The following is a 27,529-nucleotide window of genomic DNA, read 5'->3' as shown; positions in this document are numbered from 1 at the left end:
TCACAATTCTTAAATTGTTTTATCAATTTAATTATATACACTAGTCTGGTATAGATAATTATACTCGTTTTCTATGTATTGCTGTACTGAATATTTCTTTTCTCGCTACACGTGTTAAGCATCACCTGTCTGTGTTTGTTTATTTAGATTTCATTTATTTGCAATTTAAAACATGTGACATGAAATTATAACTCAAATCTTTACACTTGAGTGATTTAAAATAACTTACATACACGTGAACTTGTTACGCTCCTACAACTTTAATAATGATCGTTCTTCAAACGTTTTTATAGGTTACCTGTACTGATTAAATGAAAAGATAGATTCATCTATTTATCTTATACTAGACATGTTACGAAAAGGTATATTCTCGACGCTGAGGTTGACAAATTGGACTTTAAATTTGGGGACGGTTTCAAAACATTGATTATAGATTTAAACAGGTAAAATTTAAATTCTGCACGTCTTGGTTACTTCAAATCACATTTATCTAGAGTGTCATTATTTAACATCCTGTATGACAATTTCTTTTGTGTTATCATTGCTGGCAGGGGCGGATCCAGCCATTTAAAAAAGGGGGACTCAAACCATAATTACCCATTGAAATGCATTGATCGTCCAAAAAAAGGGGTTCCAACCCCCGGATCCCCTCCCCTTTGATCCGCCACTCTCCAGCCTATCGTGACATGAAAGGTGTACGCGTGCAGGAATGGGCGGGCTAGAAAAGGGAGGGCTGAGAGTTATACAAGTTCATTCGATTCCAGATTGATAACATAAACATAGTAAGCTGGTTAGATATTAGTCAGTTTTATTTGTTGTATTACAGTTCCTGACTAAGTTCAACCTGTCGCTCCACTAATCCCGCACAAAGCTCTACAGTCTGATTGATTCGTCAGTCTGGTGTCTCCATAAGCTTCCAATGACTCTGAAAGTTTTTAAGCGCCTTGTAGCGTGTTCGACATATACCTGATACTCTGATATACGCATATTCATTTTTTTTAATATTTTCTTCTTTCTGCTCGTGGTTTAGCTCTAAGTTGATGGCGCCTGTAGCAGATAAAGAGGGGCGATCGACATGGATAATTTTTTTCCCGCTAAGATGACAAAATTCTGGGGGAAATCGAACTCCAAACATGGTCCAATTAAAGGCAATAGATTATACTGTTGGGGATTATTTTGGTGTCCTATATATGGAACCACTTCGAATAAATCTTATATGATTTCTGTTGTCCACAATCACCTATGTATGAATGCAATGTCCGCAAAATGTGGAGTTAAGGTTTAAATGCAAAGTCATTATGCAATGCTTTTGAAACTCTGCAGGGATGTTCAACCGGTGAGTAGTGAGTCATATTTTACACAAACCCCTTATCGTTCTAAACATGCATGAACTATTTGCCACTGGACGTTAAGCAACCAACAATCAATCAATCACAAACCCCTTATAAAGAAAATACAAATTGAGCTGAAACTGTTTAAATTAAGACAAAGTTGGAAGGAAATAAAGGAAGAAAATACATGCCTTCGCCGCTATATGACCTGGAGTAAATTTTTTAAAACTATTATGCAACAAGTTTCAAGTTGAAATTGCATAAAAATCGTATTTTAGGTGTTTTAAAACATACCCCGTTAGATAAAAATTTAGGTGGCAAACAACTGGATCAAAATACATACACTCCTTTGTTTGCTTTTCATAACTATATAAAAACAAGAGACTCTCAAGAGCCTGAATCGCTCACCTTAAATTTTTTGCTTAAATCTTCCATCAATTTTTCAAATTTTCAATTTATATAAATGGTTCTTCGATTCTGTCATATCTTCTTCAAAAGCAAAAACAAGAGTGGACACACTGAAATGTCTCGTTTGTCTCGTGTTCATAATATAATTTATGATGAAAGTGTAAAAAAAAACATTGTATACCCCAAGCATTACATTATTGCTGTTTACAGTTTATCTACATCTATAATAATATTCAAGATAATAACCAAAAACAGCAAAATTTCCTTAAAATTACCAATTCAGGGGCGGCAACCCAACAACGGGTTGTCCGATTCATCTGAAAATTTCAGGGCAGATAGATCTTGACCTGATAAACAATTTTACTCTGTCAGATTTGCTCTAAATGCTTTGGTTTTTGATTTATAAGCTAAAAACTGCATTTTACCCCTATGTTCTATTTTTAGCCATTGCGGCCATCTTGGTTGATTAACCGGGTCACAAGACACACTTTTTAAACTAGATACCCTAATGATGATTGTTGCCAAGTTTGGTTCAATTTGGCCCAGTAGATTCAGAGGAGAAGATTTTTGTAAAAGATAACTAAGATTTACAGAAAATGGTTAAAAATTGACTATAAAGGTCCATAACTCCTAAAGGGGTCAACTGACCATTTCGGTCATGTTGACTTATTTGTAAATCTTACTTTGCTGAACATTTTTGCTGTTTACAGTTTATCTCTATCTATAATAATATTCATGATAATAACCAAAAACAGCAACATTTCCTTAAAATTACCAATTCAGGGGCAACAACCTAACAACGGGTTGTCCGATTCATCTGAAAATTTCAGGGCAGATAGATCTTGACCTGATAAACAATTTTACTACTGTCAGATTTGCTCTAAATGCTTTGGTTTTTGAGTTATAAGCTAAAAACTGCATTTTACCCCTATGTTCTATTTTTAGCCATGGCAGCCATGTTTTTTGATGAAATGGGAATTAAAACACAAACTTTATTCTAGATACCCTAGGAATCAATCAGATGAAGTTTGGTTTGAATAGGTTCAGTAGTTTCAGTGTTAATAGTTTTACTAGTGTGTTCACTACGCCCCAAAATGTTTGTTCAGTTTAATATGCTTCTTTTATATATTTTTATAGGTTGGTTTGTTGGAATGGAAATTAAAAGCTTTGGGTTAGAGTTGATTGTGAAGCCGAATGAAGGAAAACAGTTTACCGTCAAAAAATTTAAGTTATTGAAGTCTACGTCTGTATCTTCATATCTAACAGACACGTGCTGGTACATAATCAACCCAGAAAAGGAAATTCCACAATGGGAAAGCTTATTTCAGCAAAAAGATGTCGTTACATGGTTATAACTAAAACGAAATCCATATGAAACTTTAAAATATATCAATTACAATGTATATCTGATATATCATATAAATAGTACTCTTATAAATATAAGAATATTAGTCATTTCATTGCACTTGTTTTCGACAGGGATTAAGACATATTGTTCGCGTAAAAAGCTTGAATAATTGTTACAAATTATCCAATCATATGTTAAAAAAGATAACAATGAAAAATGAATACAGTATATCAAAGGCAGGTGGTTACGTTAAAAAATTTACAAACAAATTAAACGTTGGATTCGAATGAATTGGCATCACGTGTACTCCAAACAAAAATAAACAAGGTGCATCAAAATAGTAAACTGATGCAAGTATAAATTATATACTTTGACATATATAGTTCCAAACTCTTGGAAGCGGCAATAACTACAATACAGATACACAATTAAAGAAAAACATTGTGTGTCAGATCAGTATTTCACAAGTAAAAGGCAACTCAAGACTACGAAAAAATAAGTCATTTTGGAATATTATGATGTTAGTAATACAATGTAAAACCTTGTACAATCCATTTTGAATTTGAGTTGATAATGCATTGATATCTGACCCAGTTACAATCCACCATATTAAGACTTTTGATTTCCTCTCTCAAATACAATGCACTGTCTCTCTAGCTCAATGTTGTCTCAATGTAAGATTCCTTTTTCTCATTGAAAGTTGTATTTAGAAAGACAAATTCCTCTATCTTATTAAATGATATTCAATATTGTTCATCATGATACTGTCACAATCTTCTAATACAGTATCAAGGCAGCTTTTCGAAAAAATAAATAAAAAATATATTACTTTATAATGTGTGACAGACCGAAATTTTCAGATATTGACGACATTACGAGTAGCCACATATATACACCGTGCAATCGTTTGTGATAACTTAATGTTTTGATAAATTACTTCAGCAGGAGGCTTGTTATAATTTCAAAGATTACTCTGTAGTTATGACCCACAACACATTTATTTCGCTGTACCCAAAAATTTCACTCGCTTCGTAATTATATGTTGGGGGGAGGGGGGGGGGGGGGCTTTCAGCCTAGAGATGTAAACGGTTGCGGGATATACTAATGGAACGTTCAAACTTATAAGTCAGCACAAAACTGACAACGTCATGGTAAAAAAAAGACTCCAATAAAAACAACAATGCACAAACACAACAAAGACTAAAGACGGAACAAGACGCAAACTTGACTAAAAACCTGGGGTTATCTCGGGTGGTATAGAGGTTCTTCAACTTGGAGCTAAAATATACATATACATGTATATATATATATACCAAACGGTAGAGTTTTTCGTATACATTTACATGGACATAAATGTGTGTGATCACGGAAGACTCAAATGTAAAAAGTTGTACCATAATACATTCTCATGATCATTTTATAACACTAATAAAATATTTGGTAAGATTTTATTAAATCTTTTTAATTCTTTGATAACACATTTCTGAGTGGTTAACATTTTTAGTATATTGTGACAAATCTGGACTGATAATTGTTATTATTTAACCTATTATTTATTGTATATTACATATATCTATTTGAACATTGCCGGGTGGTCAACTTCTTTGGAGTGCACAAACACTGAAATGCATTGACTTTCATACTCATGATTTAAACTATTTGTACTTTGCAAGCGATAAGGGTCAGTTTTATATGTATATTTTGGTAATGTTTACCTATGAAATACTTTGATTATCCCGTCATATAGTGATTTATTTTGACAAATATCGTCCTGAGATTCAACTTGTTTACATATGCCATGACACCGTTCTATACTTTCACTTTGCGATCTCATATTATTATTTGTTTAATCAGTTAACACTTTATCAATGCAGGTAAATTGCGTATTTATTATGTTTGTGCTTCCCTTTTCATTAACATTGTGTTTATTTATGATAGAACAGGGTTTTCATTGATCTCATTTAAGCATTATATCTAATGCGTAAGGTTATGTAAATTACACCCAAGTTCATACGCCGTATCGAGAAAGGAATTTACTGTCCGTTTAAAAATAGCATTATGTAGAAATGTCCTTTTAGTTTCATTTGCTTTTAAACATAATTCGGACAAGAAGGACAAAGTGAGGACAACTTAATATTGTTTCTTTATTTAAGAATAACGAAATATGTGCGTCTTTCTAAAACGTTACTAGCCAAAAGACGTAAGAAACGTTGCTTTTGATTGGACGATTTGATGTTTACTCTAACGTCATAGTAAGTGCCAAAAGACATAAATAGGAGCCTGTAGACAAACATGTCATTCTGAATCAATCTCTTGAACCGTCAACTACCTTTAATATTGACCACCCGATTTATTGCTTTACCTGTTGAATGATGAATGTGTATTTGATGTTTATTATATTGAAAGAAGAAGTCAAAATACTGTTGAAATAAATATTATTGTTATGTTTATTACAAATCTGTTTCTTCACACTGCCGTCGATTCCACTCCTCCTGAATGATGGTTAAACAATTTATAGTAACCCTAGGTTTGTTACAATATTATAAATAAAATGATGTTATACGATTTCACATATATAATTAATATCGTCTTCGCAATATCTGTCGTTCCATAAGTACCCGTAACTGCTCCTCATAGAGGCGCAGTTTTCAATGCCAAACTTATTACTTGGTTCTGAGCGCGCTGTATTCCAAAATGTTGTTGTCATGGGAGATCCATCCGAATATTTCCAAACACCTTCTTGTGCCAGATCATCCCCGTCAATCCAAAAACCGTCAAATACTGTAATAGAAAATAAATTAATTTACCATGTTCTTCGTAAATGCATGTACTGTAACAGATCATGAATATGACAGTTGCTTTTAATGCATTCTGTTGGATGAAAAAGTCAAACATTTGATTTTGTGAGTTTTTATGGACTTTTTGAATTTTCTTGGAGGTTGGTATTTTTTTATACTTTTTTTTAGAAGTATTTGTTCATTGTCAACATGTGTCGAAGAGCGTCCTTTTATAATGAATCATTATGTATTGGCATACCCGTTTGTCTGTCCATTCTGTTACTGTTATTTTTTTCAAATGAATACTGATGAACGACTTTTTTAACATGTACGTGGAACACGTGAAGACAGATCGAGCAAACGCGTTGAGGATGCATCACATTTATGGAGAGTTATCTAATATCATGACTTCAGTTATCTTTTTAAATCTTTCCCTTTTAAATACTTTAGCAACATATAATCGATTCCGTTCTAAACTTTAAATTTCCTTTGACACGGTTACATAAAGGCTAGAGTATGTTTTCAGTATGCCGATATTGTCACTTTTCAAGTTCTTTGGTCCTCATTAAAAAGAAAGTGTTCCAGTTTTTCGACTAAAAAGTGATGCTTGTTCTGTCGGTGAATCGTGAACAAAATATCTATTGAAAATGTGTTTTCCCACTATATAGAGGAAAGATGAAGCATGTATCATTGACGTGTATAGAGTTTGAGACCGTATTTTGACTTTTAGATGTCTTGACTTTTTGTGATGGTCACATACACCCAATCTCTCTCTTACGAATTGGTGATAGAAATTAAAACCCTTTTTATTTTTACTAAAGCCAAATCATTTGTTGAGCTTAAATTGCACTTACCGCCGTTTAATGATAAAATCGTTATGTTCACATGATTCTGTTTGTCAATAGTATTGATCCGTGCTAGTCTACCTCCCTCTGTTTTGCTACACGCTAGATTTGATTCATTATGGCTTCTATATGAATTTGTGTATATTTGAAAGCAAAACAGCAGATCATTGACCCAGATAAAGCCTGCCATTTCACATTTGTTAGCTAAAAAAAAAAAAAGAAAATAACCTTGAAGTTATCTTTTTTTTTTGACCCGATTTATTTTTTTTTAAATAAAAAATAAAATAGACTAAGTATTGTTCAGCACATTTCTTGAACATATTTATAACGAAGTCAGAAAGATGTTCTTGTCTGTAAATGAAGATATAAAAGAGTATTTCAAACATCTGAAAAGAAAATTTATAAATTGAAGGACAATTGTCAATATTGGCCTGAATTAACCTTGAAATCAAAGTTAAACATATCATACATGTACATGAACAGATAATAGATATCACCAAATTACACTTGGCAGTTACTATACATCAGACACACCAACCACTAATGTTTTACTCACCCGAGTAATAGCAGATATACAAACAAGCTATAAATAAACAGTCAAGATAGTCTGAATCGGTACAGACAAACAATGAAATGGAGATAAACCAGTTGTTAGCACGCACATACTCCCTTCATTATCTAGACCAAATAAGAAAAATAAATCACTTGTTGCTATAAAAAGAATTAACTAAGTTTAAACTATGTAATATATATTATTAAATAGAAAATGGAAATGGCGAATGTGTCAAAGAGACAACAATCCGACCAAAGAGTAAGAAAACAGCCTAAGGCCACTAATGGGTCTTCAACACAGCGATAAAATCCCGCACCCGGAGGCGGACATATAAGTCTATATAATGATCGCTCACTTGAACAAGGAAATAAAAACTGCACAAATTTTGCATACCAGAGTCAAAATGTGCCCGCTATTACAGGAATGCCGCTCAAGACAAGACATATAATAAACAGCACTCCAAACAGGTTGCATGTAGTCCCATGATAAATTCTATTAATCTGCGTAAATGTTCAAGACAAGTTACTTTTTCAAATCCTTTCATCTTTGGAAAAAGAAAACCTTTTTTACTATTTTCCAATTTGAAACATTATAAACACATTATTTTAAAGGTACAAAGATTTGGTTGAGAAGTTTTGGCTACACAAACAATAGTATATGCTACTTTAAGAGATGGTGTATATAAAGCCCGTTAACTTATATACGATCCATGTGAACTTATCGATCCATTGGAAACACTCTTTTTCTGAAAGGTTTTTAATTGAGCAATTTAATAAGGTTTAATCGGTACTCACATTGATTGAGTATTAAATGGAGAGAATAGAATACTAAGTTCTATCAAATTATGGACACTTACGGTTCTACATCTTGTCGATACCTGTATTATGTCCTGTACAAATTCATGTTTTATTCTTATGAATTATATCTGTCTTACCTTAGTTTCATCAAATGTATACCGATAAAATTTATTCTTGTAAACATGAATTATTTATTAATTGTAATCAGCTTTGAATTAGCATTACACTTAGTAACTGTGAGTACTGTTTCATTGTGACTCTGAGTTCGTAGTCTTTAATAATATAGTTTTGTTTTTGCTTTGTGTCATTCAACTGATTTTTCCCATGTTTTGCTGATACACCGCTGGACATGGCTCAGGTAAGTTGGAGAGCAGAGCGCTCGAATACATGCTCATTCTGTGGCTGTCTGTCCCTAGTCGAGAGCCTACGATTCAGTGGTTGTCATTCGTCGCTGTATATCACTTTGTTTTGTTTATGTTTGTTTTGTTGTACATATATTTTTCGTTTATTGTGTAGTACATAAATCAGGCCGTTGGTTTTTTGATTGAACTGATTACTTCGGTTCATGTAATGGTTTTTTAATTACTGACTAAAAGGTACGGGTTTTGCTTCTTGTTGAAGGTCGTTTGGTCACCTGCTGCTGCTAACATCTGTTGTAGTTGTTTATACCACAATTTATTATGTTTATAGTGAGTATATCACGCTTGCAGTGTTTCCTATAATTGAATTATGACATAAATATTTTTCAAGTTTGAATGTAAACATTTCCGTGTTTATAAGTTCTACTAAAACGACATACTAATCGAATGATGCCTTCATTTGTATAAATACCGTCTACTATTTATATATTTCAGCACTTATTTTTAAGTTTCAATTTTCTATTTCATACTAATACAGTTATGTCTAAAAATGGACATTATGGAATGTTGTAATAAGATTTTTTAAGCTTCAGTTCTCTTTTGATGAATACACAAAACATGTATAAATAGTTTGAAATAGTTTACGACGGACGGACGACGACGGACGGACGACGACGGACGGACGACGACGGACGCCAAGTGATGGCAAAAGCTCACATTTCCTTTTGGAAAGGTGAGCTAATAACCGTTACATATATATTCACGAGAAGGTATAAAACAGATTATAATACTTTGATTATTTGTAAGGTCTTTTAAGGACTAGCCGAAGAATTCACACACTCCGTCCCCCCCCCCCCACATCTACTGCTGCATTTACATGACCGTGTCCCTCCCCCCACCATTTTTTTGCATTATAGTTTATTAAAAAATATTATGGAATTTATTAATATCAATTTCCTACATTTCTTATGGTACAAATGTCATTGAATATTCGTTCCATACGAATTGCCTCCAAAAGGATTAATACAGTTTTTGAATTATTATTATTCAATGTATACAGGTAATATATTTTGTGTTTTGATACAGTCCCCACATTTAAAATGTTATTTGTCAACCTCAGCGTCGTGAATATACCTTTTCGTAACATGTCTACTAACACTTCACAAAAGAGCTTCCGTTTTTAAAAAAATCACATTTTGTTTTCTGATTTATTTAATTATAATTGTTTCCCCACCTCAAATGACATCGAGACTAAATTCATCTTAACTAAATTGATCTCTCTGATTTCATTACAACTGCATCGAACATTCTTAAGATGTTCCAATTTTGCCTTTTGTACATAAATTTTTGTTTTCCCTTATTTTTTATTTGCCTGAATTTCATGAATGATCATTCGATTTATATGTGTTTATATCTTGCATCATGTTTTACAAAGCAGTCCTATTTCAAGTTCTAATTGTCATTTACATGTATTCTCTTGTATTTGACAATGGGTAATGACATCGTAGCATACAGAATGACAATAGGACTGTGTTATCACAAGATAAGTCTGGGCTGTTTGAGAAAAGCATTTGTATCTTTCTCAGTGTATGAATTACTTGCCGTTTTATTTACGAATATTTCAAGACTCAAACTATGTATTTTTAATTTATACAGATCTTCTGCTAATATGTTTTCATTGTAGAGCATTGTACATACTGTTCTTATGGTTGTAGCTAATATGTGGTGACATCGAACCGAACCCGGGCCCTGAGCGCACACCAGAAATATCTGAGAAAACATTGTCAATTTTCCATGGTAAAATAAGAAGCCTTAGAAATAAACTGAATTATATTGTCGATATTATTGAAGATTACGATGTCGTTTTCTTGACAGAAACCCATTTAGACTCAAATATTACAGATTCTGATTTATATATATCCGGTTTTGAAATACCAGTTCGAAAAGATAGAAATTCTCATGGGGTGGCATTATTATGTATTATAAAAGTTATGTTCGCATAACTCGTCGACATGATTTGGAGAATTGCCAACTTGAGAGTATGTGCTTTGAGTTAAAAACTAAATTGCGATCAATATTGATAAACATCAATTATAGGTCGGAACGGCAATCTTCAGTTTATTTCTGGCAGTATTTTGATCAAATGTTGAAAAATGCCCTGGATGAAAATAATAACATAATTTGCTTAGGTGACCTGAATAAAAACTTTATGTCAGATCTACCGTCAAATATAAGAGATATTAAAATGTTCATTTGAGTCAAACCGCCTGTCTCATACATACTATTCGGAGGTTCGGTGATATTGAAACCAAATTTGATGCATTAAAACATTCCAATTTTCGTAAAATAGTCATTCAAAAATTCGAGCATGATGGTCGTTACTAAAAAAACAAAAATGTTGAGGATGGTCGTAACGAAAATTTGTGATGGTCGTAACTCTGTTTTAAATAAGACAGAATAAGGCAAGTCAAGAGTTTTAAATGTGTCTTTTATTGTATGCATATATTATATGACGTATTTCTGAAGAATTTTTAAAATTTTTACATACAGCGTAAAATAAAGCAATTTCAATCCGTGTAACACTTATCAACTCAAAATTTTAAAAACGTTTTCAGATATTAGTTTGGGGGAATTTTGATTAAAGTTTCAAATTGGTAAAACTTTTTGGACCGAACAAGGCAAGTCAAGAGTTTTAAACGTGTCTTTTATTATATGAATATATTATATTATATAATTGTGAAGTACGTTGTTTTCACCAATGATAAAAACTAAAAGGGGTGAAGCGAGGGGTACCTGTAGAGTGCAAAACGGAAGAAAATTGGAACGAATCGAACGAAACAATACAAAATGAAATGACAGTCATCTATACAATTAAACGAGAAGACCTCATTTTTGGTGTCGCTTCTCTTCTTTCCACAATAAATTAATCAACACGCCTCTGTGTCCTATAGGTACAGTGCATAGTCGCATTTGTCATCCATTCATATGATTATTCAGATTGAGTTATTTTAGGAGAAAAACGAGAAAAAAGGCATCCGGGTATTGTCCCGTCATTGTACGAAATTTTAAGTCAGATTAGACTTCCGGTTTGCGTTTTTCTGTATACTTTGAACATACATATACTACGAATAAAGTGTATTTTCAGAATTTTATCTGCTATCTTTTTCAAGTTTACTATCCACGGCAGTCACAGAGTTTATTAAATAGAGAGGGTCTGTATACTATATCAATGACCACCATGGATCGATTAGTAAACTAAGAATTGAAAGTCAGTGGCGGATCCAGGGGGGGGGGGTTCCGGGGGTGCGCACCCCCCTTTATTTTTGCCGATCAATGCATTTGTATCGGGACATATGTTTTGCACCCCCCCTTTGCCCTGGGTGCCCTGGGTTAGCACCCCCCTTTTCGAAAATTCCTGCATCCGCCCCTGAAAGTAAATACGCTTTATTTATATAGTAATGACTGTTCATAATATACAGATAAGCCCTAAAATTATTCATGTGAACTTTTGATACTTTTTCTGAAATTCTCCAGTCATTAAATCTTTTACAAAATTCATTGATTACAAAAAAAAAGAGGATGTGGTATGATTGCCATGTTGAGACAACTCTCCACAAGAGACCAAAATGACACAGAAATTAACAATTATAGGTTACCGTACGGCCTTCAACAAAGAGCAAAGCCCATACTGCATACTCAGCTTCAAAAGGCCCCGAAATGACAATGTAAAACAATGAAAACGAGAAAACTAGCGGCCTTATTTATGTACAAAAAATGAACGAAAAACAAATATGTAACACATAAACAAACGACAACCACTGAATTACAGGCTCCTTACTTAAATAAATGTTCAAGATAACATACTAAATGTATGTTCATATTGAAATTGATAGAAAACCAAAAATTGGGAACTTTGGAAATAAAGGTGGAGGGTAAAAATAAACATTTTCCTGTCCCCAATAACCTATGACTTATGATACTTTTGCTTCTCCAGTCATTCTGTATTTAACAAAATTCTTCCAACAACACTTTACATACGGATATTTTAAACTACGCTCTGAATGCCCGCGATTTCGCGGGTGTGTTCTAGTATATACTGAAAATATTATGTATAAAACTAACCAGAGGCAAATAGTTGAATTAATGTAAGCGATTAAATTCATTAACAATGTAAATTTCTCAAAAGTGGAGATTTCATTTTAAAACAAGAAACACAGCCTTGGTTATGATAATTCTCAGTTGAAAATAAAAAGCACGAAATGTATCAAATCATTTTTAATTACAAAATAAATGATTTTAAGGAAAGGCATTTTTAATAAATTGGACATCACATGAAATAGATGTTTTTTTTCTTCTTTAGATTTTGCATCTTTTGAAAAGATAAACATTGTAAATACTTTTTGAGGATGTACCTACTAGCTGATTTTTTGAAATCTACAATTTAAGATTGATACATTAAGTCGAAAGAGCATTAGTAAGGAATCAAAATAATCTAAAAGTTAATATTGATAGGTTATGAAGGTCGTTATCTAGACTAGACTATTCCCGCGAATTCGCAGGTCCGTACCTGAGAACATACGCTTTATTTTTAGCCTGGATTTTTAGAAGTCATATTGTTATTGGGTGAAATCAAGCTGATAATAAGGTGGACAGTTATGTCCACTACGAAGTCCATGATTAGCGTGTAGCCATTCAAACAATATAAACATATAACATACACATAATGTTCAACCTGCATACCGTGGGGTTTGTGTGTGATAGTTGACACAGTACCTTTAGTTCTACCTAAGTCTCTGACATATTATCCTGGTTACAAGCTTAAGTCTGGCTACAAACTAGTATTTTATTTTACTCTTAAATTCAGCGCGTGTAGCAGTGTAAAATATATATCAACAATATTCCTACTTTCGAGGTTAATACAATTTTCATTGCGACACAATGGATTCAGTTTTCATTTCGTACCAATACTTAGAACTAATATCAATGATATACCGCAATATATAATTGTTATGTAATCGATAAAAAATCAAGACAGCACGTTAAAAAATCCTGAGTTGAGTTCAATATCGTAGCGGCTACGTAGCTGCTATCAATATCTTTGTAGCAACTAGTCTATAGCTACACGTTCAATAGTCAAAATCTACGTAGCAGCTACGATATTGATCTCAACCCAGGACTCCGAAGTGTATTTGTGGTTTGAATTTCCGCATGAACCACCAACAGCCGAATATTTGAAGGCCTATAGTTTATAAGAACTGCAATAGCTGATTAAAAGTTAAAAATGATTGTTCAGAATTGTACGTTTAATATTTTGACCTGCCGACATGATTGCAGATAAAAAAAATATGAGGGAATACACGTGCTTTTAATAATTTTATGCCTTAACGTACAGTAAAAAAATATTAATACTCAGCCCTAACATACTTTTAGGCTTAATGCAAGTTGATAAGTTTTCACTGTTACTCCTAAATGATGAGCGTTTGGAATACATCTTGTACTAAGAAAATCAAATGGTTGATGTCAATTGTTTATGTGGCTTCATCAATGAAGATGCTAAACATTATTTATTATATTGTAACAATTTTTCATCACAAAGGCTTTTAATGATAAATGAAATAAATACTTTTGCTGTCAATATTACAATTGAGTTATTGCTCTCTGGTGATGAGTCTTTGAGTTCTGAAGAAAATGATAGTGTTTTTCTATCTGTACAAAAGTATATAAAAAGTACCAAGCGTTTTTCTCAACTTTGACAACCTTATTCTGTAACAGATCTTACTAGAACATGATCAATGTATGTATGCTCTTTTGGGTACGATAATCGAATGATCTTTATGATTGACTTTTGTATTCTGAAACGTTTCAATGGATTTAAGGTTCATGTGGACCCTATGGCTAAAATGGCCGTATTTTCACCTCAAAATTTACTCTGAGTACAGACAAACCTGTGCATCTGTAAAAATTTTCAGGCATAGCATGCCCTAGATAAATAAATTTCAAATATGTTTTGTGTTTTAGAAAATTAAAAAATTACCAGGATTTTGCCGTTCACTTTTTTTCATTCCTCCAGAAGGTGCCAAAATAAACTAAGTTGGGAAACAGGTTTGAGAACTTCCCCACAGGTAATTATTGAAGTGAGCTGTTTTGTTTGACATGGACATGAGATGGACAATAGATACCTGACAATAATTGGTTATTTAAACTGTGTACCTGAGTGGACCATATCAAGGTAAACTCAACTGTTTGTTAATTTTATCATCTTCTGCAGGGACGAAAAAAGTGTACGGTAAAATTCAGTTAAGTTATGAATTTTCTAAATCATACAATGCATTTGAATTCTATTTATCTAGGGCATGCTATGCCTTAAAACTTCTCAAAATGCACAGGTTTGCCTGAACTCAGATTAAATTTTGAGGTGAAAATACGGCCATTTTAGCCATAGGGTCCACATGAACCTTAAGGATTATGTACCCTTCTGTTTATTCAATGTTAAACATATGGAAATTTTATAGAAAATCCACATCCTTTATCCTTGTACTCTCACATTTGGCAATTTGATTACTGATAGATATAGGATTATTGCATGCAGTGCTAGCATTGATTTCCTAAAAACAAGTTTATTAATGTAGTTATTGGTTAAAACAAATAAAAATATTGACCAAATCAAGTACACCTTTTAGGGTGCGCTCGACTTTAGTGACTCATCACGAGGTATTTTGAAATTTACAGATTTGTTAGAACATTTTGTAGAAAATGAACACTAGCACATCATAGAAAAGCAAGTGAGTAATCTATGTTTCAAATTTTATAACGAAATTCTCTGTATTAAAGGCTGTGGATTTTCTATAAGAATCTTGATTTATTTGCCACAAAGTACTCTTTTTCTAGTAAATGCAATGAAACAGTAAATAATTATGCTTTAAATCAAGTTTCCCCTTGGTACATGTACTAAATGGCCTATCTCTATTATTCATTATATCTGTAGTTTTGATACAATTGAAGTTTGAAAAATTTGTACAAAAATTGCTACAGAAGGGCTCATAAACCTTAAGCATAAAACAAAATTGATACTTACAATTGCGTGTAGATTTTTTCCGTTTTTCTGTTAATCCGCAACTATAAACTATGAAATTCAATGTGTAATTTACATTTAAACAAATTCACACGCACATGAGTAAAGTCACTTGTCATGTACACTAACATATTTAATTTACACAGTTCGGTGTGTTTGCATTTATTTCTACTGAAAATAGGCGCATTCGATTGGTTATACTAAGCGGTAAATATCCATTGATTCGATTCTTAAAATTTATATGTAATTTTATTTTTATATCTTAATGCTAAAATAATAATTGGTTAAAGTCAGATTTATGTAATGTTCATTCATGTGTATATTTATGTATATATATTAGAGAAGACGTTACTAAGTTGAAAAACTTGTGTCTAATCCATTTGTCTCTTTTTGGAACAATAAAATATGTTTAAACTAAACTAAACTACGGCTAGAATTGATTAATAAATTTTACGGCAGAATTGATTGATAAATTTTACGGCAGAATTGATTTATAAATTCGACGGCTATAATTGATTTATAAGATTTATTGAGTAAGAACTATTTGTCTAAATATGAGGCTTCGGCAAAATAGCGATTAATATTATATAGAGTTTGCTATTTTGCCGGTTTTATTTCAGAATTTTAATAAAGATAACATGTTTAACCCCGCCATATTCTGCCTGTTCCAAGTCAGAAGTCTGTAAATCAGTGGGGTTTTTTGTTTGTTGATGTGTCACATAGATTATTTGTTTTTCGTTCAATTTTGTACATAAATTAGGCCGTTAGTATTTAGGTGGGGGGGGGGGGGGGGGGTTGTTGTTTGAATTGTTTTACATTTGTCATTCCGGGAGTTAGAATGGCTAGTATAACAAAATTATCTGACCTCATTAAACAAATGTAATTACTTGTTTCCCAATCCACTATTATATTTTTAATATAAATAAATATGTTTTCAAATTAATAAACTTAAACTGACCATATTTGCTCTTCATCATGTAAATATATATACATTTAGCCGCACACTGCAGTAATCCAGTTATATTTTTTAGGCAAGGACGTATTGTACAAATGACAGCAATCATATTGGAAAACAATGACTTCAAAATTTTGTTTGCACTCAATTTATAGTACTAACATGTCCTCTTTTTATTCAAAATATTGAATCGTAAACAAATGTGATATTTGTTTACGAGTATTTTTCATACCTCGGACGGGCCTGTTTAACAAAAATCTTTTGACCGCATCTAAACTGACATTGTTTGCTCTTTTTTCTGCAAATCTTTATAACTGCACAGTAATTCAGTTATAATTTTAGGTCAAGAGGGACTGTAATATACAAGTTACAGCAATATTGGAAAACAATGACCACAAAATGTTGTTCTCATCAATTTATAGTGCCAGCATGTCCTCTTTTTATTCAAAATATTAAATCGTAAACAAATATCAGTAGTTTTCATACTTCAGACTGAGTTGTGTTATAAAATCTTTTGACCGCATCAACCAAAACTGACCATATTTGCTTTTTTTCATGTAAATCCTATATAGCTGCTCAGTAATTCAGTTATAATTTTAGGTCAAGAGGGACTGTAGTATACAAATGACTAATATTGGAAATCAATGACCACATCAATTGGGATTGCCAGCATTTCCCATTTTTATTTAAAATATTGCATCAGAACCAAATATCAGTAGTTTTCATACCTCGGACTGACTCATGAAACAAAATTATTTGTCTGCATCAATCAAAACTGACCATGTATGTATTTGACATCATCAACCAAAACTGACCATATTTGACTGCATCAACCAAAACTGACCATATTTGCTCTTTTTTTATGTAACTCTTATAGTCGCATAGTAAATCTGTAATATTTTTTATGTAAGGATGGATTGTATTATACAAATGATAGAAATATTAGAACACAATGCTACCTTATTTCGTTTGCACCAATTTATAGTGACAGCATGCCTCATGTTGTTCAAAAAATTGCATCATGAACAAATATCAGTAGTTTTCATACCTCAGACTGACTGGTAAAACAAAATTTTTAGTTTAGTTTAAACATATTTTGTTTGCGTAAATGTGCAAAAGAGATGAGACACAAGTTAATCAAACTTATAAAGTCTTCTCCCATAACAATTTATAACAGTAGAATATTTACAAAGCATGCATACAAACAATACATTATGTATATATATATATAAAATATTTGAACTCTGAAAAGATGGTGTGTGATGAAGTGAGTCGTTATACACTATATGCATGTATTTGCACTTATCATGTTCTACATTACACAATTAGAAACCTCTTAGACTCTTTAATAAATTCATATACATTCTTTACAATTCTTTCATTTTCAACATTACTTAAAGACTTATCGCCGGAGGTTAAGGTGTTCAAATTTAGTAGAGAGTTATCTGGTAACCAATGTAGATTATTAAATAATTTGGTTCTTATATTCGAATAATTAGGACAATAAAAAAAAGAAGTGACGTGAATCTTCGAACTTAGCACCACAACTACAAGACGGATCTGAAATAATGTTGACTCTGTTAAGACAATAGTTCAAAAAAGAAGCTGAACACCTAAGTTGTGTCAATATAATATTGAGTTTAGTACGATTGCCAAAGTCATAATGTTTTGGTACTTGGGCTTTTGAATTCAATTTAAGATTTTTAAGTTCAGTTTTAAATTTACCTAAAGAGTCAATGTTGCGTGTCACCACATTAAGGTTATTCCACAGTCGTATTGTTGAAGGTATGAAGGACTCTTGGGTGAATGAAAGTCTACAAAAAGGGTATATTATATCATTCCCATTACGTAATGGATAAACAGCTGTACTTTGGATTGTTGGTGGAATTGAATTGCAAAGATAGGCTGGTGCATTATTATGTTGAATATTATAAAATAATTGTAACTTCCTTCTTTCTCTTCGTTCAGCTAGAGTTTCCCAACCAATCTCATCATAAATAATTCTATTACTTGTAAAAATAGGAAGACCTGTTACAATTCTGGCTGCCTCAAGCTGCAGCTGTTCTAATTTTTTACAATAACCCACACCCATATTATCCCAAACTTCACATGCATATTCGAGAAGCGGTCTAATGAAAGTCAAGTAAAGCTTTTCGAAGTTTCTCCTACTTATCCTGTACTTTAATTTTCTAAGTACATTTAAATGTTTAGATACATTTTTTATGATATTTTCCACATGGGTGTTCCATTTAGCATCTTTACTAAATGTAACACCCAAGTGTTTGTGGAAGTCTGTAACTTCAATCCTCTTACCATTGAAAGTGAAATTCATTTCTGGAGTTTCAATGTATGAAAACAACATTATTTCTGTTTTTGCTGGGTTAAAGGACATCAGCCATTTCTTAGACCAATCGCTGAGCTCACTCAGGTCGTGACTGATCACTGATTGTATTTGTGTCGTGTCACGACTAGAGTAGCCCAGAGATGTATCATCTGCAAATAATCTACATAAAGAAATCAAGTGTTCAGCAATATCATTAATATAGATAATAAATAACAGCGGTCCCAAAACAGAACCCTGTGGGACACCAGCTGAAATACTGCAAAGTTCAGAGGAAGATTGTTTAATAACAACTCGCTGTTGTCTGTTGTTTAGGTAACTTTGAAACCAATTTAATAAATTTCCGTCAACACCGTATGACTTCATTTTATGTAGCAATCCTTTGTGCCAATCTTTATCGAATGCTCTAGAAAAGTCACAAAAAACAAAACAGCTAATTTCTTTATTTTCTAATGAATTTAATATAGAATTATAAATTTCTAAAAGCTGATGAACTGTCGAATATTTTGGCAGAAAACCAGACTGGTATTCATATATTAACTTATTTCTATGTAGGTGATTGAAGACATGTTTATAAACAACTCGCTCCATTATTTTCCCTACACAACTTATAAGCGATATTGGCCTATAGTTAGATGGTAACGAACTATCTCCCTTTTTAAACAATGCTATTACATTAGCAATCTTCCAGCTGGTGGGAAATTTGCATTGTTGTAGGGATTTATTAAATATTATTTTTAAGGGAATTTCTATTTTTTCAGGACACATTTTCAGCATTTTATGGCTTATGACATCTGGACCAGATGCCTTATTAGGATCTAAAGTTTTAATTATATCGACTATTTCATCTATTTTAATTACCAAAGCTTTTAAAAAAATATTTGTTCTTGGCTTAATTTCGGGTATGGGAACACCTTCCTCCTCTAGACTAAAATATTTATTTAGCAGATTACATTTCTCGTCGTCTCCGTACGCTACATCTTCCATGCTTTCATCGTAAATAATATTATTAAGTGGGGGTAAATCACCAGAACCTTTATTTGATTTTATAAGCATTTTCATTATTTTCCAATAAGTTTTAGGGTTAGCCACGTTTTTTAAGATAAGATTATCCAAACTTCTTTCAAATTTTTCTTTTGCAGCTTTTTTCATATTATTTACTCTGTTCCTCTGCTTTTTGTATTTATTGATATCACAATCTTTTTTAGTTTTTAAGGCTTTTTTTACGAGATCGGTCTCTTTTACGAATTTCTCTCCTTAATTCATTGTCAAACCACGGTCGGTCATTGTTTCGTATATAAACATGTCGAGTTGGGATGTTTTGCCTGGCTATGTCTAGTAGTTTTTGAGTAAATGTATTGCACATCTCGTCAACATCCTCAACATCAGAAAAAAGTTCATCCCAACTGACAGAATCAAGGTCTAAAGAAAATTTATTTAGATCTGCTTTATCGTACAACCAAATTTCTCTTTTGTATGATTTTTTTGCAAATATCGGACATTCTAAAAATATTACAGAAGCATCGTGATCACTTATTTCAGACGGTAATTTAAGAACGTCGGCAATAGAATATTTAATTGTATCGCTGATTATAATCGGGTCTAGTAATGTGCTACTATGTCCAGTCACCCTTGTTGGTTTATTTATTACATTTTCTAGATTAAAAAGATTCATTGTATCATATAATTTATTATTATGAATGGAAAATAAATCAGAGTTCAAATCTCCTGTTATAACAATATTCTCGCTTAGCTGGTAACTTAATCCCAGTGAATAATTAAGTCTTGTCCAATAGTCATTGTCCGTCCACTCAGGTCTATATGTACAACAAAGAAGAAATGATTGACCTTTACCTTTAATCTCGACCCATATTGTCTCATCAATATGGTTTTCGAGTTCACCTTTTCGTGCAATGGATATATCATCTTTTACATAGATTATATAGCAACTTTACCTGACCATATAGGAAAATAGGTATTTAGTCGGATCTTAACACGTACTTGTGATTTGGTTAAAACCGGTTTTGTTCAAAATATACGAAGAAATGTCGAAATGTTCAGGACTTAATTAAATCCGTATTTCGGTAGGATGGTGCAAGCATACGATTTTTATTGGGTCTTACACTTTGAGAAGCGAATAATCTTCAACTACTTTATTCAAATATTGTGTAAAAACGTTAATTTTGAGCTATGAAAGTCAAGTGGCTCGAGTATTTTTCTGAGGAAGTTTTAAAAAATTGCAAAGAAATATTTTTACATTGGCTTAGCTTTCATTAGTCTTAACTATCTATAGATTAACAACTTTTGGTTATATTTATAATTTAGAATCATCATTGAAGGTGGGGGACGATTTCGCAGATAATTAATTATATTGATGTGCCATTTGTATGCAAGAGTGACATTTCGTTGTATTATGTGCCAATTCGAAAAAGTTATGCGAGTATTCTCTCCCCTTAACAGGTTCAATATTTTATAATTAAGTTTAGGTTTCTGATATAATTTTGAATAATTACAAAATGTATCAATTCAATATATTTCAGTTTTTGTTATTGGTGTATCAAAAATATTGATGTACGAATATAATTTCATAAATTTGAAACGTTTAAAATAATTACATACCAATATAAAGAACCGTTCATCATTTTTGAAAAAGACTATGAACGAAAATCGATTTATTTATCTTCCCTTGGTGACAGATTGATTGGGAAATGAACCAGCGTAATATAATGGTAATCACAGAGAGGGACCAGCAAGCAATTTTTAATTGTAGCTTATTCAACGTTAAAACAATTTTCCACTATAAACGAATGTTACTTTATACAAATATAAGGACTTTGTTAGCTATATCTACAAATTTTATTAGATATTATGATTTTTTATTGCAATAGATTAATATGCTAGATTATAATACCTCCGCCTGCACTGTTTCGATCCTTTCGGATTATATTCTTCGAAAATGAGCAAAGTTGCAAATCGTCAAAGTTAACACTTGGATCTAAATGAGTTTCAGTTATAGTTACTATATCAAATTCATCAGCAAAGTTTTGGAGAAAATTTAGCTTATGTCTTAGACTGCGTATGTTTATGTTACATATGAATAGTGAGGCAGTTTCTTTTTTACTTGAGGTAGACTCATTAATAATATCTGAACTAGGACCTGGATTAGTTTCAATATTTCCAATAATTAGGATGAAATTTAAAACAAATAGCAGGAAAACAATATTTATATTCGGATTTAAGCTCTGGAGTAGTGACAAAGAGACGACGAGAAACGAACATCTGAAATTTGGTAAGTAATATTTCTATTATAGAGCTATCACTTGTTTGTGAGTTTAAACTACCGAGTCCAAATGTGCAACTACATAAGTTAAATAACCCGATAGCTGCCCTATACTGTTCTATACAATTACCCATTGGGTTTTAACATGGAAATCATACTACATAAAATCAGGCAGCAAAACGAGATATATACACCACACACATCATCACACTTTACTGATGAAAAGTCCAAAAAAGACGAAAAAAATAAAAATATATAAAACAAAACAAACAAGGTTTGAAATATGAGAGAAATCATTTGTAATTGAAATGGGAAATGATTGAATATTTTGATACTTGAAACTTTAGAATAGCAAAAAAAAAAAATAAAAAAAAAAATTGTTCTACTCACATGTTGTTGCATGTATATTAATATGATAAAAGAACTTTACAAACTTAAAAAAAAAGTTAAGTAAATAGCTATTATCTCTAGGCTTTCATATTTTAGAAATGCTAGGAAATCAAGCGGAAATTTTTGAATTTAGCAATGCACAACGGATAACAAATACTACGGGTGACATCAATAATACATCAATACAACAGAAAACATCACAGATATTTTATGAAGCATTTAGAATAGCCAATAAAAAAAAAATTTAAAGTGTAAAAATAAGAATAAATATACAATAGCAGCGAGATATCTAAATTCGAAAATACATTTATATATATATTATATACATTATTTACTTACTACCTCTTTGACATTCTTTTTTATTCAAATTTCTAGACTTCTCAATAAGTGTCCAATGTTTAGGACTTTCTATTCGAACGCACCCTAATTTACATAACGATAACTTAGTTAATAACTGCTTAATATTTTTGTATTAAAGCAGTTTTTAATTTGATGATTATGTTTAAAAAAAATGTATATATCAATATGTTTCGATTATGTTTAATATTATATAGTTGTTAATGATTAGGTATTTATAATCATAAATAAGAAATAGACCCCAAGTATATATTAGTAAACTGTATGTTTTTGTGTGGTATATAACAGTTTGTTTACATAGATCTTTAAAGCTGGAGGCATCTAAAGGTTTACAAGAAAAGGAAGTCTTAGTACATTTATAAACACGGAAAAACTAGTTTACAAACAATTGATTAGTTAACTTTAGATTATTTTGTGGTTCATTAATATAATTTATATTAATATTGATTTCATTTAGGTGTGAAAAAGGCATTTAAAACATGGAGTCAACATATTTACTGTTACATTGTATGGTTTAGTTTAAAAAACGGGAAAAGGCTTTTCATAATACTTGAACTTTTAAGCCCTGGCTTTTTTTTTATATGTTTTGATATACGAAATAAGATACAACGGAAGTCAATTTAACAAAGAAAAACAAAGAGTGTTTTAGATAAATGGTGTAATATGTAGGTGAATACAATTATTTAGATAAATTAATCAGAAACATATACGAAAAGAAATAAAAAAAAAAAAAAACCCTAAAAAGTTTAAAAAAAAAGAAAAAAACATACATACATACATTTTTCGTTGGATTATACAATCTTTTTACTATTATAATATTATGAAACAAGTGATTGTGATATGTAATAGTAAAAAAAATAATGTCAATATGCATTGTATTTCAATTATTTCAACAGCTGGAACCAGAAAAGAAAACCAGAAACACAATTTATTAGTTTTGTTCTAAAAGTTTACTCTCCATTTTTTAAATTATTGTGAGTTATTAATTTTATTTCTCAGCATCTGATTGTTGTTGGTTGGTTGGTGAAGTAATGTCTCGTTCAATGTCAGAGATGTCTTCAAAGCTATTTATCTGTTCCCTTCGACTATTTTCAGCCCATTTTACAAATATGCGACCGTCTGCGGTCCAGTACGCGTGTATTTGGTTTTTATATTTCATCTGGGATAGTTTTTTTGTCAGGTCTGTTCGAAATTTGGTAAGATTCTCAATGATGAAAACACCATCTTCATTGTGTTTCAAATATTTTTTGTTTGTATATCCCATGTCTCTAGTACGGTTTGACATAAATCTAACAATGACTTGACACTTGCCATATTTAGCTTTACCAATGACGTGACTCCTACTGATATCGTCAATAGACAAGTTGAGGCCAAGTTGGCCGTTGCAAATACTAAGGATTTTGTCATCTGTATCCGGGTGAAGAATTTTTCCGTGTCCATCAACTGGTACTTGGATGTTGTGAAAACGGAGACTGGTCCTACGAGAATACTGCTCTTGGCTTTCTAACCTACTTTCCATATCCTTTGTTTTTTTGTGAAGTGCATCCAGTTCAGAATCCCAAACGTCCAACATTTTATTATTATCTTTTAACCGTTTATCTACTTGTTCCATTCGTATGCTTAGCTTGCATATTTTTACTGTGTGGTCCCTTATGGAAAAATCGTGTTCATCTATAGACTTTTGAATAGGTTCAACGTGTGCTGCGATACATTTTTTCACCTGCTCTTCAATCAGAGGAGTTAATGTTTTGCTTATTTTTTCAGCCAATACTGGAATGATAGTATTAAGAACATCTGGACTAGTGAGTGCTTCAATGACCTTATCTGTAATGTTTTCACGTGTCGCTGGAGTCTTTTTTTCAATATCTCGAAGGTCACCTTGCGAGTTGCGACGCCTAATCTGTCGTGTATTTTGTTTTTGGGTTGCAGGGAGATTATCTGGACTAGCAGGATTAGACCTTTTGTTGATATTCAGAGATGGTGAACTAATATAAGATTGTGATTGTGTATTCGTTAACAAATGGTCAGAACTGTGTTCACTTTCTCTGGTCATGGAGGTCGCCATTGTTATTACTTTTGTTTTGATTTTTAGACGCTTCAAAAAGTTCTCTATTAAAATTATTTTGTGAAGTATTACAAAGTTTTTACATTACATATACCGACTGTTAGCTATGTAACAAGTTTCGTCATCTAACTTTTATGATATCCAGCATAATATCCCATTTGTGGTTAGAGATGTTTTACACGTCCATAGCTGTCAAGCGCATGCCCAGTTATTACAAAATTATTTGTCCGCATCAACCAAAACTGACCATATTGGACTTTATTATGCACATGATGTAAATCTTAATTGCCGCAAAGTAAATCACTTATATTTTTATATAAGGATGGATTGTTTGATATAGATGAAAGCAACATTGGAAAACAATGACTACAAAAGTATGCTCGCATCAGTTTATAGTGGCAGCATGTCCTCTTTTTATTCAAAATTTTGAATTGTAAACTAATTTCAGTAGTTTTGATATCTCAGACTGATTCATACAACAAAATTATTTGTCCACATCAACCAAAACTCACTATATTTGACAGCATCAACCTAAACTGACCATATGTGACAGCATCAACCAAAACTGACCATATGTGACAGCATCAACCAAAACTGACCATATGTGACAGCATCAACCAAAACTGACCATATTTGCACTTTATTATGTAAATCTCAATAAACATATATAGTTAGCCGCATAGTAAATCACCTATAGTTACATATCACGATGGCTTATATAATTCAAATGACAGCAAAATTGGAACACCAATGAACACATTGACTACACAAAAATTTCAACATCAATTTACAGTACCAGCATGTCCTCGTTTTATTCAAAATATTGAATTGTAAACAAATTTCAGTAGTTTCGATATATCAGACTGAGTCGTTTTAACAAAATTATTTGACCGCATCAACCAAAATCTGAACATATTGACACTTTATCATGTAAATATATATGGCCTCATTGTAAACCAATAATATTTCTATGTCAGGACGGATCGTATGATAAAGATGACACCAACTTTGGACACAATGTATACCATACCTAAAAATTTTGTCCACATCAATTTAGCGTGCCATTATTCCCTCTCTGTATCCATAATAATGAACCGTCACTAAAGTGACTTTTTAAGTCGGTTTGTTTTTTAAAACAAAACTATTTAACGGCATCATCCAACACTCACATGACTGATTCATATACTTTATTTTAAAATGAACTTTATTAACACTCTAGACAGTTTACACTGTAACCAGAGGCAGATAAATGATACAAATAATAATTTACAATGGTGAACAAGATAGAAAGAAGTAAATATACATAGTTCATTATACCTAATTCTCTGTACACAAGTATACACATACATAACACGTGATAATCATTCAAAGCTATAACAATGGGATCTGAGATCGCCAGTCCAATACATGTAAATGAATACTATATTAGAATCATAGATATTTCATAAGTTTTTTTTACAAAAAAAAAGACAAGTTATTTAAGACTTTTAAATGAAAAGTACATGTATCAGAAGTTCTCTTCTTGGAATAGTAGGTCTATACTGTTAATATCATTTGAAGAAGGCAAAGAAAAATGAATGATTTTGTTTGTAGCCTAACGTCAAGGGGCAAATGTTTCATTCATGTTCAGATCGAATATATTTTTCTGACGTTCCCGACTCCCAGATATCATTTATAATCGTTATGGATAAGTCTGGCTAAATTGACGTGATAATGCAAATGTACATACGTAGTTTTTTTTTACGTTATACAACACTTTTTTCATTAATATTCTATAATTCATCCACCGTACAAGTTTCGTTTGAACATTTGCCAAAACAGATTCTTAAATCATGAAATTCATGTAAATCCAACGGCGCGTTTGACTTGGCAGAGGTAAAAATTTAAAAATCATTGCAAAGCACATTTCTTAGCGCATTGATTTATTTAAAAAAAAATGTATACAGCTAAAAGTAAACATTCTAAAGACATGAAAACACGTACATTCATCACAGGTAATTTTTTGTTAGATATCTGAAGCCCAAGGACTGAAAAAAATGTCTTGTTATCTGTTCTGACTGGTATTTCGACCATATTTCAAATAAATAATCATGTTTCTCAATTCTGGGGTGCCTATTCATCAATATAACAAATCGTAATGTAATTCGCTGACTGTTGTTAAATGATACTCTTCAAAAAGATTTTTTTAGCAGAATGAGTAAGTAGAACTGTTCATTAAAGTGGGCACTGAAGGATTTTGCACCATGTGTCGTAATAATGACAAATATAAGTTAAATTCATCTAACGTAATTTACTTCTCATTACAATTACAGGTGGACAACTATAGGTAAAAAGCGCAAATGTCCGGTGAATTTAATACAAGTGATTCAAAATTTAAAGCGCAAATGTCCTATCGTTTTACAGGTAAAAAAGCGTAAACGTCCTGTGTCCAAATCCAAGGCAAACAACGTAAATTACGATAAAATTTCCATGAATTAAATGCAGAGACGTTACACACAGTGTTAGGTTAGTAATGGTAACGTTAATCAACGTAATTTTCATTTATTTCAACCGTTTTCTGTACAAAACGTTAAAGCTGTGCACTATTTTTAATACATATGGCTTTTTGATGTTTGACTACTTATTTTAAAAAAAATATAGACTGTGAACAT

General features: G+C 31.9%; 1 protein-coding gene and 2 long non-coding RNA genes across 3 annotated transcripts in view; 2 read left to right on the top strand and 1 right to left on the bottom strand.

Annotated features, from left to right (window-relative positions):
- Positions 1 to 27,529, top strand: part of LOC143076071 (inter-alpha-trypsin inhibitor heavy chain H3-like) — a 162,316-nt gene that overhangs the window by 76,076 nt on the left and 58,711 nt on the right. The window lies entirely within an intron of this gene.
- LOC143076120 (uncharacterized) lies at positions 290 to 3,194 on the top strand. Its single transcript, XR_012978537.1, has 2 exons — positions 290 to 443; positions 2,877 to 3,194. It is a non-coding gene; the product is annotated as an uncharacterized LOC143076120 (long non-coding RNA).
- LOC143076109 (uncharacterized) lies at positions 4,612 to 15,601 on the bottom strand. The gene is made up of 3 exons (XR_012978529.1): positions 15,494 to 15,601; positions 6,719 to 6,913; positions 4,612 to 5,868 (listed from the first exon to the last, which is right to left on the bottom strand). It is a non-coding gene; the product is annotated as an uncharacterized LOC143076109 (long non-coding RNA).

Source organism: Mytilus galloprovincialis, chromosome 1 (genome assembly GCF_965363235.1).
Source record: "Mytilus galloprovincialis chromosome 1, xbMytGall1.hap1.1, whole genome shotgun sequence".
NCBI classification, from domain to species: domain Eukaryota; kingdom Metazoa; phylum Mollusca; class Bivalvia; order Mytilida; family Mytilidae; genus Mytilus; species Mytilus galloprovincialis.
Note: the sequence above shows the minus strand (reverse complement) of the source record. Positions and strands in the feature narration are given on the sequence as shown.